A 13,149-nucleotide genomic window follows, 5' to 3' on the forward strand; every position below is an offset into this window, starting at 1 on the left:
AACCTTTTCCTTTTAAAATTAAATAAAGAAGTAAAAGGTTAAAAGGAGTGATTAAGGAAAAATACCCAACCCATCATATAGGATGGAGTGAAAATTCAGTGTTCAAAAACCATAGTCCTAACCTCTACAAAAGGAATAAGGAAGATACATTCTCCTTTTTCCTGAATTTCAATTAGACAACATTATTTCTTCTTGTTATTTTCATTCATTATTACATTTTTGTATATATTTTTCCTGGTTCTGCTTATTTAATGCTGCATTAATTCATAGAAATATTAACTTGTCTCAGTTCTTTATAGTTGTCATTTCTCAGAGCAGAGTTATAATTCATCACATTCATGAACCTTTGAACATGAACCATGAACAAACCTCATGCTTTGTTTATCCAACCAATAATCTATGGACATTTTCTTTGTTAATTTGGGTCTTCTGACTTGAGTTTAATGTTCTTTGAAACCTATTTACACTAATATACCATCCTACTATCCCTACTGTTTGTTCTTTAACTAAACTCCTCTGGAAAAGTCTATGGACTTTAAGATTACTAATGTGCTATTTGTTGAGAGGGAAAGATCTAAAACTAAATCTTAGATATTTGTAGTTATTAAAATCATTGGGATTTTTTAAACAAGAGCAGGGCTATTAGTGTCAATATCCTGGAAAAAATGCAAAACAGATTATTATATTCTGTCTAAATTAGTCCAGTGTTTTCCAATTGGATATAATAGTCTTCCATATTTAATGTACTAGACTGCAGTAGCTGATTACCATGTACTATTACATCAGTATCATATATTACCTAAAAGGAAGTTTAACTACATGCATACAGTACATAATATGTAGTCAATTATAAATTCTTTATTCATTTTAAGGCACTTTTTGTATAGTATGGGTGTGGACCAGTGAAGAGGGGAAATGAATGATATTGAAGGAGAGACTATCTTTTATCTTTAGGAAAACTTCTCACTTTAACAGCTGAAAATGTATTCTAATTTTATACCCTTTTTCTCCCCCCCCATAAGAATCTGATGCTTTATTTTGTCTCCAAAATTATTTCAATATGTGGATAATAGTATTATGGGAAATAAAATAGATTTAAACAGAAGGCATATAAATATTAATGAAAACAAACTGAAAGTAAAGTATTGAAAACATTTCAGATATGTTGAATAATAAAAACTTGATATTTTAACTTTTTTTCGATATGAATAGCACTTTAAAGGCAAAACAAAAAAAGAACAAAGTTCCCAAATTTATTAATGTTTTTCTCTTGAATAAATAGAATTGGTATAGTGAATATAAAATACTACAAAAAGTAGCTGAACACAGTCTCCCAAAAAAGACTTCTGGCAGTTTTCTAAATAATACAAAAACAGCAACAACAAATTTGATTCAGTAAGTTCCTCCTGGTTTGCTTTGTTTTTCCCCATTTGAACAAAATTAATCAGTTCTCCATATCAATTTTCCTTTATTGTAATGATTTTAGTGATCCATCTTTCCATTGTTGACCACATACCCTTCTTACAATGGAAGTTTCTTCTGAAAAAGCAGTATTATAGTACTTTGCATGCTGAGATCACATCTTTGGCTCTCTTGGCCTATTTCATTTGCAGAGATGAAATTACATCAACAGAAATTGGACCTGTATTCCAAATAATTGATGACAACAGCTCTGATTAATTCTTGAGCATTAGATTTAATTTTAGATTGCAAAACCTCTGGGCAGGAGCAGAGTCTGATGATAGATGCTGTACAATTTGAGCACACTGCAGGCACTACATAATAAGCCAAATCCTCTACCACAAGAGAAGGCATTGGGCTATCAATTGTTTAGATTGTGATCCTCAGTCACTTATGTAAAGTCAGGCAAACATTTCTCTCCAGAGACATTGACACTGCCATATTGTATGGATTAACTGTAGAATATATAGTGGCCAAAGGAGAAAAGTTGGATATATTGGGGAGAAAAAAAAATGGGCTGTGTATACTGTGATCCTGAAATCATTGAAATCAACTGTTATAAGCTTCTTTGTAAAGACTTACACATGTAGAAACTTAGGTCTCCTTGATATCTCAAATATAGAAAGGAAAACAGGACTACTAGTATATGTGTGTATATTATGTATATACCCTTGGAAAGCATAGCATTAAATTAGACTGTCATAATATGCATATGGGATGAGATGAGGGATTCTAGAAAGAGATTAGAAAGCCATTCCTTGCATTCTTCCATAATAAGGAGAGTATATTGGGAATCAAAAGTGAGCAATAAACCCACTTGGGGAAATTGGATGGTATAGTTAAACCACAGAAAGCCATAGAAATTCTTAAATATGAACATCTAATAAAGGAGGAATTGTATTTGTATTATTTAGGAAGCAAGTAATACTCACAATCCACAAATTCTTCAATCGTTTCATTTATATGCATATTCCCATAATGGTATGGATTACAATTTATGTTCAAATAAATTTCAAAATATAAAACTATACACATAGATACTAATATTTAATGTGTGTATATATATGTGTGTGTATTTATGTGTATATATTTGTATGGCACATATACATATTTGTATGTGCTAATTTCATTGTGTTCCATTTGCCTAGTTGTTACTAAAAATGGTGAAAGTATATTATATCTTGAAAATCATCATCATCATAATCATCTGTATTATCATCCCTTTTTGCTTGTACTTGTCTCAGTTTTTTCATAGATTCTTTTCATAAGTCTACACAGAATGAAATAATATCCCTGTACTTTCAAGCAAATCAAGTCAACAAGTAATTATGAAGTATTCCATATGAGCCAGGTACTTCAGTAAACATTGGCCAATTTAAAAACAGCTATCATCCATCAGTGCAATAATCTACAGAACAATAAATATAATGAATTAATGATAAGATAGCAACTCATTTATCAGACTGAACTCTATGGAAATGGTTAAAAAGATGAAGATAATAATGTTTAGATTTGATATAGCAGGTTAATATTTAGAAAGAATTATGCATACATTATCTTATTTGATCTCAAAACTACTCTGGAAGATGTATGTTTTTATTATCACTGTTTTACAGATAAGAGATTTGAGTCTCAAAAGTGATTTGACCAATATCACAGAACTTGGAAATGAATGAAGTAAAATTAGACATTATAAATCCTGGGCTCCAATTCAGGAGCCTTTGCACTATGCTGTAATATACCACTAAGTATAACTAATATCCTTTAAGTAAGACAACAAACTGGGAGATGTTTGTTATTTAGATATTATAATAAACTGCCAGTTAATTCTAAAAACTTTCTCTCCAGATGTGTACCAATTTTCCCTCCCTACAATATGAATTGTCTGATACTGATGAAATTTTTTACTTTTAAATTGATTTAAAAGATAAAATGAATTTAGATACATATTTAGCTTTCTTACATTATTTTTCTATAAAATGATTAAAAAATTAATATGACGGAATTTCATAGAATTGGTTTCCTGAAACAAACACAATGAAAATGGTGGTATTACAGGCAAATCAGAGTGAAGAAGAAGAAATATGCAAATATTTAGAAATCAGTCAAATTGAAATGAGGGAGGACAGATTTATCTAAACAACACTTAAATACTTGTTTGTGACAACTTATTCTAATTTATTTCTATTTGTTGATAACCCACTCACAATTTTCATGGTATATCTAGATAACGAGAAAGAAGTAGCAAATGTGTCTTTTTTTAAAATGGGGATTATTTAGATCTGTTAGAGTATGTAAGATTTATAAAAAGTATAAAAAGGATAAAATTGATTTATATAGCGGCATCATGGGCAATTGCAAAATAAAACAAAAACTAGACACAATGTAACAGTCTAATATACTGAAATAGTGGCCAAAATTTTAGCATATTCATATCATAGATTGCTGTAATTACATCACTATTGACAGATATGAGGGATATTAAGCCCATAATATTTTTATGCAATGCTATTTTAAAAAATCTCATTAGAAATACAAAAAATATTCTATATGAACTATTGACAATTTGAAAATATGACAATAGGTGAAAAAAACTAATGGAAACTTTGAGAAATATACTAAAGAGTTTAAATCATATTTTGGGGGTTAAGATTCATGTGTATAAAGTTAAGCAGTTGCAAAACAAATTTAGTCATATTAATATCTATTAATATGTTTTTAATTTATTTTAAGTGTGAGTGGTCTAAAGGAAGCAAATAACATTGTATATCCTGCTTTTGTCAGTAGAGTAAAAATAATAAATTACTTTAACTCTTCTTTGAGTAGTATTTTAAAAAACAAACTTTCAATTCTTGACAATTATAATCACTTCAAAGATTTTTATTGCAGCTATAAAAAACATTACCCATCTTGGTCATTGACACATTTTAAGTGTTTAGTTATTCTTTTTTTTTTCTGAATGAGTAATTAGAATTATGACATAATAGTTATTTTGGGTAGGGTGGAAAATTAGTCAAAACCAGGAAAAAGTGAATGGTTTGGTACTTTATTGAGCATGATATAAAGAGTTTATGTTTTAGTCATGAAAATGGACATACTGAACTTTCATTGTTTTTTATTTCACTTGTGCTAATTATATTTAACACATCTTTTTCTTGAAGTTGGCAAGGCATGCAAACCATATACAAGTATATAATGAATAAGCAAAAGTTGCAATTTTTTTCTTTTCTTTTCAAAGTAAATAATACTATGAATTTGCAAAATCAGGGAATAAGAAGGGGCCTCCAGGTTCATTCTACATTTGAACAAAAATCTTCTCTATGATATGCCCAACAAATGGTTAACCAGTCTATGCAAGAAGACCACCAATGATGAAGGAGCCACTACTTCACAAGTATCCCATTTAACTTTTTGGAAACTGTCAGGAAGTCTTTTATTATACCCCACTAAAAGTTTCAGTTTTTACCCATTTTCTCTCCTCTTCACTATTACCACCCTTCCTATATTAAAAAATGAATATCACCACCACCCATATTCTACTGCCTTATCCTTATGTCTTCCTTATTCGAATTAATTTTCCTTCATCTTTCAAACAATACTCACATGGTTTAATTTTGAATGCATGTTCTAAATTGGTTACCCTCTTCAGAATTCTCTCCATTTTTTGACTGTCCTCCCTGAAATTTGATACTCAGAACTGAACTTTATGATACAGTTACTTTTATTCCTAACAAGTGCACAATGTAGAGACAATTATCTTCTTCTTCCAGGACTCTATACCTCTCTAAATGCAGTAAACAATTGAATCAGGTTTCTTGTTTACCTTAAACATTATTGATTCCCTGGGAATGCAGGATGGTAATGCATTTTCTCATACAAATTGCTGCCTATACACTCCTCATATCTTCTTTTGAGTACACAGCAGATAACACAGTTATGTTCATGGTGCTGTCTAGGATATAATTACATTAGGAATCCCTTCCTGCCCCCTGACACTGTTTCTCCAATTCATATTGCATTGCCTGCTTAAGTTTTTAGAAAAGAACATAGTACTGTTCTTTTCATTATTTTAGGGTACAAACTTGAGAGATATGACTTCTAATAGCATTGATCTTCAGTCCTGATATATGATGTTCCTGAATATCTGAATATTGATCAAGCAGTTGACATTAATTATAATTTACAATAACTAAATATTTTTAAAATGATGGTTTTCCTCAGGACCTAGGGCATGAACAAGACCTTGGAAGAATAACCTACAACTTAATGTGCAAACACAAGAATATGTAGGGAACATATAGGGCCAAAGGATGCATCAATGACTCCTGGATCTAGGAGTTAATTTCCCCCTTTGTGTATTCTCTATCTTTTCACTTTTTGCATCTCTCCTTAGCAATAGTTGAGTCATTCCCTGGATCAATCCAACTCTTTTTTTTTTTTTTTTTTTTTTTTGCAAAACATGATGTCTCAACTAATGAACTGGACCAAGTAGTCACTTGGCTGCTGTGCTCATTTCACACTGGACTTGGATGCTGTTGTGACTGCCTATTGTTATCAGTGGGGTATTTCATAGTTTTAATGTATTTCCTGTTCCTCCTATTTGGCTGTGCATTCCCATCTCAGAATGTTCATTTACTCCAGATTTGAAAAGAACATTTACAAAAGAAATAGTAATGTTATATTCTCAGAAAGTTCTATAAGCTATTAGGGGAAAGGTGGGGGAGCACTCAATTTTGTTCACTCACCAAATGACCCGAAGGTGTCTTCTTTACTTGAATTCTTCAAAGGAAGAAAAATGCCAAAGGGCCGAGTTAGGAAAATATTGACCTTTATGTATTTGAACACACATCTGACATAGCAATTTCTGAGCAGCATTCTTTCTGGTACCTTCACCAGCCAAAGTACTCTGTCATTTCATAGTAATAGCCCTTCTGTCATTCCTGATCTGAAGAAGGCTCACCAAATCTCCAAATCAAGGACTGGAAATAAGAATGGAACATTGTTCATTCATTATATAATCTATTAGGAAGGGAAAATCTGAACATGCCTTTAAGGTCAGTCATTCACATAGATAGATAGGTAGATAGATAGATAGATGCATAGATATACTGGCAGAGATAGGTAATAGATAAATAGATGGATGATATATACACAGATAATATGTCTAGATAAATATATATATACACACAATTGTGTGTATTATTATTATAGATTATATACGTTACCTATTGTTCAGTCACATTCAGTCGTTTCCATTCTTTGTGACTCAATTTGGGGTTTTCTTGACAAAGATGATGGAGTGGTTTTCCACTTCTGTCTCCAGCTCACTTTATAGATGAGGAACTGAGGCAAACTCTCAGCAAGAGGGCTAAACCAGAGTGAGGGTAAACTATAGACTTTGAACACATTAAGTACTTAGGGGCTGTCAATCTCAAGGTTGTGAAGACTTCTGGTAGGAGGGACAGAAAAGAGCAATTAGTTCCAATGGCCAGAAAGACAGTGGAAATGTGAGTTATGGAGCATTTAAAGCTTGCTTAGATTTCACAGATGCCAAGGCTATCACTGTATCCCAGACCCTCACAAGTCATCTTGACTTTTGTCCTGCCACTTGACTTTGATAACTCTGGAAGAGAGAATGAGTCTGATGAATTTTTGCAACTCTGCCTAACTTAAATCCAGTTCACTAACAAATGAAGATATCTCCCCTTGATTAAATTGTTCCTCTTCAAAAATGAAGGACAAAAAATAAATGCTTATGAACATACTTGAAGACATGAAGATGAGTCTTTCTGATTTTAGATCTGGCACTCTCTCCACTGTACCATTTAGATGCCCATGTTATATATAGATATAGATATAGATTTTCTATAAAGAGAGATATCTATATATCTGTAGATATATTATCTTTAGATGATTTATCTACATATATCTGTAACTATATTTGTCTGCCTATTCATGAAGTGAACTAATCCCAGAAACTTGGGGCACTCCATTAGATAATTCCTACTGAAATGATAACCAATTATTCATGATTACTTTCAGTATCTAGCCTTTCAACTACTTCTGAATCCATTTAGCTTTGTATCATCTAGCCCTTATCTACCAACATTTTCCATGAGTATAGCTTGAAAGACTTTGTCAAATATTTAATATCTAGTGAAACCATATCCATAGCATAACTCTCATATATCTGACACTATATAAATGTTTTCTCTCGCCTTCTACTACACTTTCTGTTTCTTCCCTCTTCTATAAAACATGTGGTTAGTGTGGTCTGACCTGTTATGGGTAATAAAGTGATGACTCTTTCTAATTACTACTCATTTTTATATACATTAACTATCCTATTAGTAATATATTTTACCATTTTGGCAGATATTGAAGTAAAACTCTGGTTTATATTTAGCAGATTCCATTCTGTAAAAAAAGAAGGAGACTTGCCTTCTTTTTATAACTGGGAGAGACAGTTGATTTGTCTCACTGGTTAGGTTTAATACCACTGAAAGGATTGGGAGGACCAAGTGAAACAGGGATGTCTGGAGATTGGAATACCATATTGTTGGAGGGAATTAAGGCAGATTCTTTCCCTTTCTAGGGTGAATGGGAACAGGGGTTAAAGGTTATCTCTAGAGAAGAAAGATGTCTTATCTTTCTCTTTCCTCTCAAGGGATGTCAGACAGTCAACAACCCTTGAGTACCTCTGTGGGCACAGTTGATGGGAAGAAATGTCTATTCCCCTTAACAGCAACTTCTGAGGACAGGTTTATTATACCTTCCTCAATGGAGAATATGTGGCAATCCAAACGGGTTTGCCACAGAAAGGGACTGAACTCAAGCTGTGAGCTCTGTCTCCACTTTTCCATCCTTCTTCTTGTATTAGTGATAGGCCAAACCCAAATCTGACTGTAACTGAAAATTTATTGAAGGGATGGGGTATGGTAAGGTTGAAGGAATATGGGAGAAGGATGGTGGGAGAGGATACCCTGTCAAAACTATTTTCACAGCAGTTGGATTTCAAGGGCTCAGGCTTGAGGCCTCAGTGCCTCAGACCCTTTTCTCAACTGACTGCTTTCTTGTAAATATTTATACTTCTATAACATAAACTAAAACACTATAATCAGTTCTAGGAAGTCAAGGGGAGACCCAGAAAAAAGTAAGAAGGCCAGCTCAGTTTTTTGAAATAGTCCAATCTAAACTTCTGAGTCTGTAATTCTTGCTGGCAGATGGAGGAAAGTAGTAGAATATTCCTTGATGAAAACAACTTCAAAGATAGCCAGGAAAGTCTGGGTCTTCTCTCTTTGTGGTTTTGGTTTGCCCTTAGTCACTCAGAAACAGAACTAGTTAGCTTCCAGTATAGGGCTACAAGTGCTGAGGCTCACCAGAATTCTCCTCAGCTAACTGTTCTTTACCCACAGTCCTTTGCTGTCCCAAACTGATACTTCTCTGCCAGTCCACCAAAATGCAGAGTTCTGCCAAGCTTCTCTCTTGCCATCCTTACAATTCTCTTCCTACTTCACATTCTTTCTTTTTTATTTTTTAGTTTAGGACAGCATTTATATCTCTCCTGTAGTACTGGGACTTCTCCCATTCTGATTTATCTTTCTTTAAAAAAAATAAATTAACAAAAACAAACAAATAAAAATATCTTATTTCCAGTCTTAGAATCTATTGGTTCCAAGGCAAAAGGGCAGGAAGGGATAGACAATTGGGGGTAAAGGACTTGACTAGGTTATAGAACTAGGAAGTATATAATGCCAGATTTGAACCCAGTTGCTCAGGACACCCAGCAACCTACCTATCCATCATTCGGCATTATCTTTCAATGAATGGCTACTCACATCATCTAAAGTATATGTGAATTCGGTGCCCAAGGCTGTAGGCTATTTGCATCTGGTAATTTTAATCTCTTTTATTCTTATCTCTCCAGTCAAATGTTAAAAGTTTAATGAAAAGGAAAGCTTACCTTTGTCTTCTTATCCTTAGTATCTAGCTTAATATCTGAGACATTATAAGCATTTAAAAATGTAGGTGGTTGATTATTAGATATTTTCTTCCTCCTCTTCATAGTTAATGCCCTGTCCAGTCTAAGATTTCTTCTTCATTTTACACTTTCTACCTGGATTTAATTATTTTCCAGATTACATGTTGGCACATATTTTTTAAAATAAAAGCCTTACTTTCCCTCTTAGAATCAATACTATGTATTGGTTCTAAGGCAGAAGAGTGGTAAAGGCTAGGCAATGGGGGTCAAGTGACTTGCCCAGGGTCACACAGCTGGGAAGTGGCTGAGGCCAGATTTGAACCCAGGAACTCCTGTCTCTAAGCCTGGCTCTCAATCCACTGAGACACCCAGCTGTTCCCTGGCACAATTTTTAATAATAGTTTTATGACATTTTGCAATCTATGATCTCTCCCTCCCTCCTATCTCTATCCCTTCCCCAAGATATTAGATTATATGATATAGGTTATACATGTGTTATTACATAACACATATTTCAATGTTCATCATGCTGTGAAAGAAGACACATATCACTTACTCTAGAATGTTAGCATTAAAATTCTATGGAGACTAGCTTAATTTATGTGTATTTTTAAAAAATAATTTTAAAAAGTGAGTCAGAAAAAAAAAAAGAACAGCCACATGTAGCCAGCTGTTCCTTTCTCTAGCTTCCTCCCTCTGCAGATATGTCAGCTTCTTAGGCAGACCTCAGGTGCACCAAAGTCCTCTCTTGAGCAGGCCCAAGTTGATTATGTAGGTGCCCACATGCAAGGACTCCTCCCCCAAGCCATCTAAGCAGTCACACTATGGGCACACCAACTAGTTCTTTGCTAGCCACCTCCTCTCTCCATGGTTCTGAATCAAAGAGTCTTATTTCTTTTTCCAGTCCAATTTTACAATCTTTGTAATATCACTTTGCAGAGTCCCTCTCATTTGGCAGTCTCTAACTCAGTCCAGATCAGAAGTGGGTATTTGGCACTCCAGGAGTTGCCAGGTGGTCCTTAGAATAGCTGCACAGAACCAGCACAGAATGTCCCAGCATTGTATGGAAGACTTTACGCTTCACTTCAGAGATATACAGGTTGGAGGTTTAGAAGTTAGATTCTTTGCTTTAAAATCCAAAGTTGCCTTAACAGACTACTGTTAAGTTTTCACAAGAGAAAAATTCATGCAGGAAATAAAGCAGAGCAGCATGCTTCAATCTGCACTCAAACTTCATCAATTCATTTTTTGGAAATTTTTATTTAATTAATTAATTTAGAATATTTTCCATGGTTACTTGATTCATGCTCTTTCCCATACCCTCCACAAAACCCCCTCCCATAGCTGACATGCAATTCCAATGGATTTTACATGTGTCACTGATCAAGACCTATTGCCATATTACTGATATTTGCACTAGGGCATGATGGTTGTTGTGAAATAGAAACCCACAAATTCAATATAGACAATGTAGATAAATGAAATCAAAAAGAGAAATTTCTCCAAGTCAAAGTAGAAAGTTAGATTTTATTGGGAGAGGGTCAAGTCATCCAATAAAATCATTCTCTTGCATGTATTACATTGTTGGACCCCAGCAAAAGACCACACTCATAGGCCAAGACCTGATTTATATGCTGGACAGTAAGAAAATGAATATTTTCATACAAGTTTGATGACATATCACAAGATATAACATCATATAGACCTTTTTTAGATATAGTTACCCAATTTCAAAGCAGATTGGTTAGTTCATTTCGAAAAGCTCAGATTAGTCCAAAGGATAAACCACAAGACAATACCCTTACTTAGGCAAATAGTGATCACCATTACCTCAGACTCTTCTGATCTGGGGGAAGGATGACTATTTTCAAACAGGGAAGAGTGCATAATGTTTGCAACATGTTGAGACATGAAATCCAGATGGCCAGCCTCTTATGATAAAGGGAAGTACAAACTTAGGGAGGGGTTAGAAATCCCTTTAAAGCAGTTTTTTATGCTTTAGTTAGAAATCCTTGTAAAATTTATTAATTTGACTGATTTTATTAAGATTATAATGGAATATATATTAATCACTTTAGAATTACAATATTGATTATTTTAAACCTATCACTATCACTAAAATCCAATCAAGTAGAAAGGGGTAGGGGCCTATTTTCCCAACATGGTGAACCTATAACAGCAATGACATGTGTAGCCATTTTCAAGGACACCTGACCACATGTGGGCTCAGCATGCCTTGGAGCCCAGGAGCTGCCCAGCCACCTGCCCATAGTCATGGCTGTGGCCATGCCCCAATCTGGAGGGGGGAGGGAGAACAGAGGCAGGGAGGAGGGCTGCTCCACTAGATGGCTGCAGGGGCAGGGGGAAAGTGGCAGGCAGCTCATGCCAGGTAATTGGGGTGTGTGGGGCTCCCATGGGGGTAGGGAGGAGGAGCTTGCCCAGGTAAGGAGCCAGCAGAGAAGCAGAGTGGCAGGTGGCAGCTACTGCTCTCAGAGCATCCCCAGGGCCAACCAGCTGGGGATGGTAGGGGCGGGGCAGGGCTGGGTCAGTGGAAGACTGGGTGGGGCTCTGGCCCATGTGAAAAGGAGGAGTGCCTGGAACCAATTACCAGACACTTTTAGCACCCTAAAAAATATAGAAATGGCTTTACTCACAATTTTTTCCTCTATGCATTTTTGTGAGACCTTATTCTCAGAGTTAATCAAATCCAAAAAAAGAAACAGATTGGCAGATGAAATTAGTAGCACTTGCTGGGGTTTGAAGTGTTCAAAATATCAACCTTCAATTGAAGATTTAGCCAATGGAATTCAGCAACAAAAAAAGTCTCTAATAGGCACGTTAATTAAAGAATTCCCCCTCCCCCTCACTTATCTTAGTTCATGGCACCCCACACATGTTAAATAATATCAAGGCCAACAAAAGAAACGGACTGACAGATGAACAAAGAAGACACTAAGCAGGTCAGTTAAATAATTAGTTTTTGGTTTATTAAATGTTATATATTACAATTATACATTTTTGTTATTTAAACTATAAATATCATAAAATTATTTTTTTTCTCAAAGTGACACACCACCCAAGTTAGGTTTTTTTTTTTTTTTTGCGAATTTTGACACACCAAGCTCAAAAGGTTGCCCACTACTGCAGTAGCATGATGGTTTATACCCTAATCATATTCTCATCAACCCATGTGATCAAGCAGTTGTTTTTCTTCTGTGATTCTATTTCCACAGTTCTTCCTCTGAATCTGCATAGTGTTCTTTCTCATAAGTCCCTCAGAATTGTCCTGGTTCATTGCATTGCTACTGGTAGATAAGTTCATTGCATTCAATTGTAGCACAGTGTACAGTTTCTGTGTATAATGATCTCCTGGTTCTGCTTTGTAACAGTTAAATTAGTTTCTCTATTAAAAGCACCATATTATATTAGGTTTATTAAAGATTACTAGAAATCAAGGATAAAGAAATACAAAATAAGAAAAGCATGTGCAACCTGCTCACTAAATCTTGCCTGTCAGGTAGAGAGATGAGTGTGCTTAGAAGCAGAAGAAGAGAGGCTCTTGGGAGGCAGAGAGCCCTTTAAATAAAAATTGTGTTCTTGCAATCATGTGAGATTATAGGGAATTCTGGGAAGCACCAAGGACTTCTGGGGATTGACGTTTCGGGTTCAAATCTCCCTTTTTACATTTCACCATATGATCATTATTG

At 34.7% G+C, this 13,149-nt stretch overlaps 1 protein-coding gene across 5 annotated transcripts in view; it reads left to right on the plus strand.

The window, feature by feature from the left end:
- The window catches only part of SNTG1 (syntrophin gamma 1), a 1,241,132-nt gene that overhangs the window by 675,771 nt on the left and 552,212 nt on the right, over positions 1 to 13,149 (plus strand). The window lies entirely within an intron of this gene.

Source organism: Monodelphis domestica, chromosome 3 (assembly GCF_027887165.1).
Source record: "Monodelphis domestica isolate mMonDom1 chromosome 3, mMonDom1.pri, whole genome shotgun sequence".
NCBI classification, from domain to species: domain Eukaryota; kingdom Metazoa; phylum Chordata; class Mammalia; order Didelphimorphia; family Didelphidae; genus Monodelphis; species Monodelphis domestica.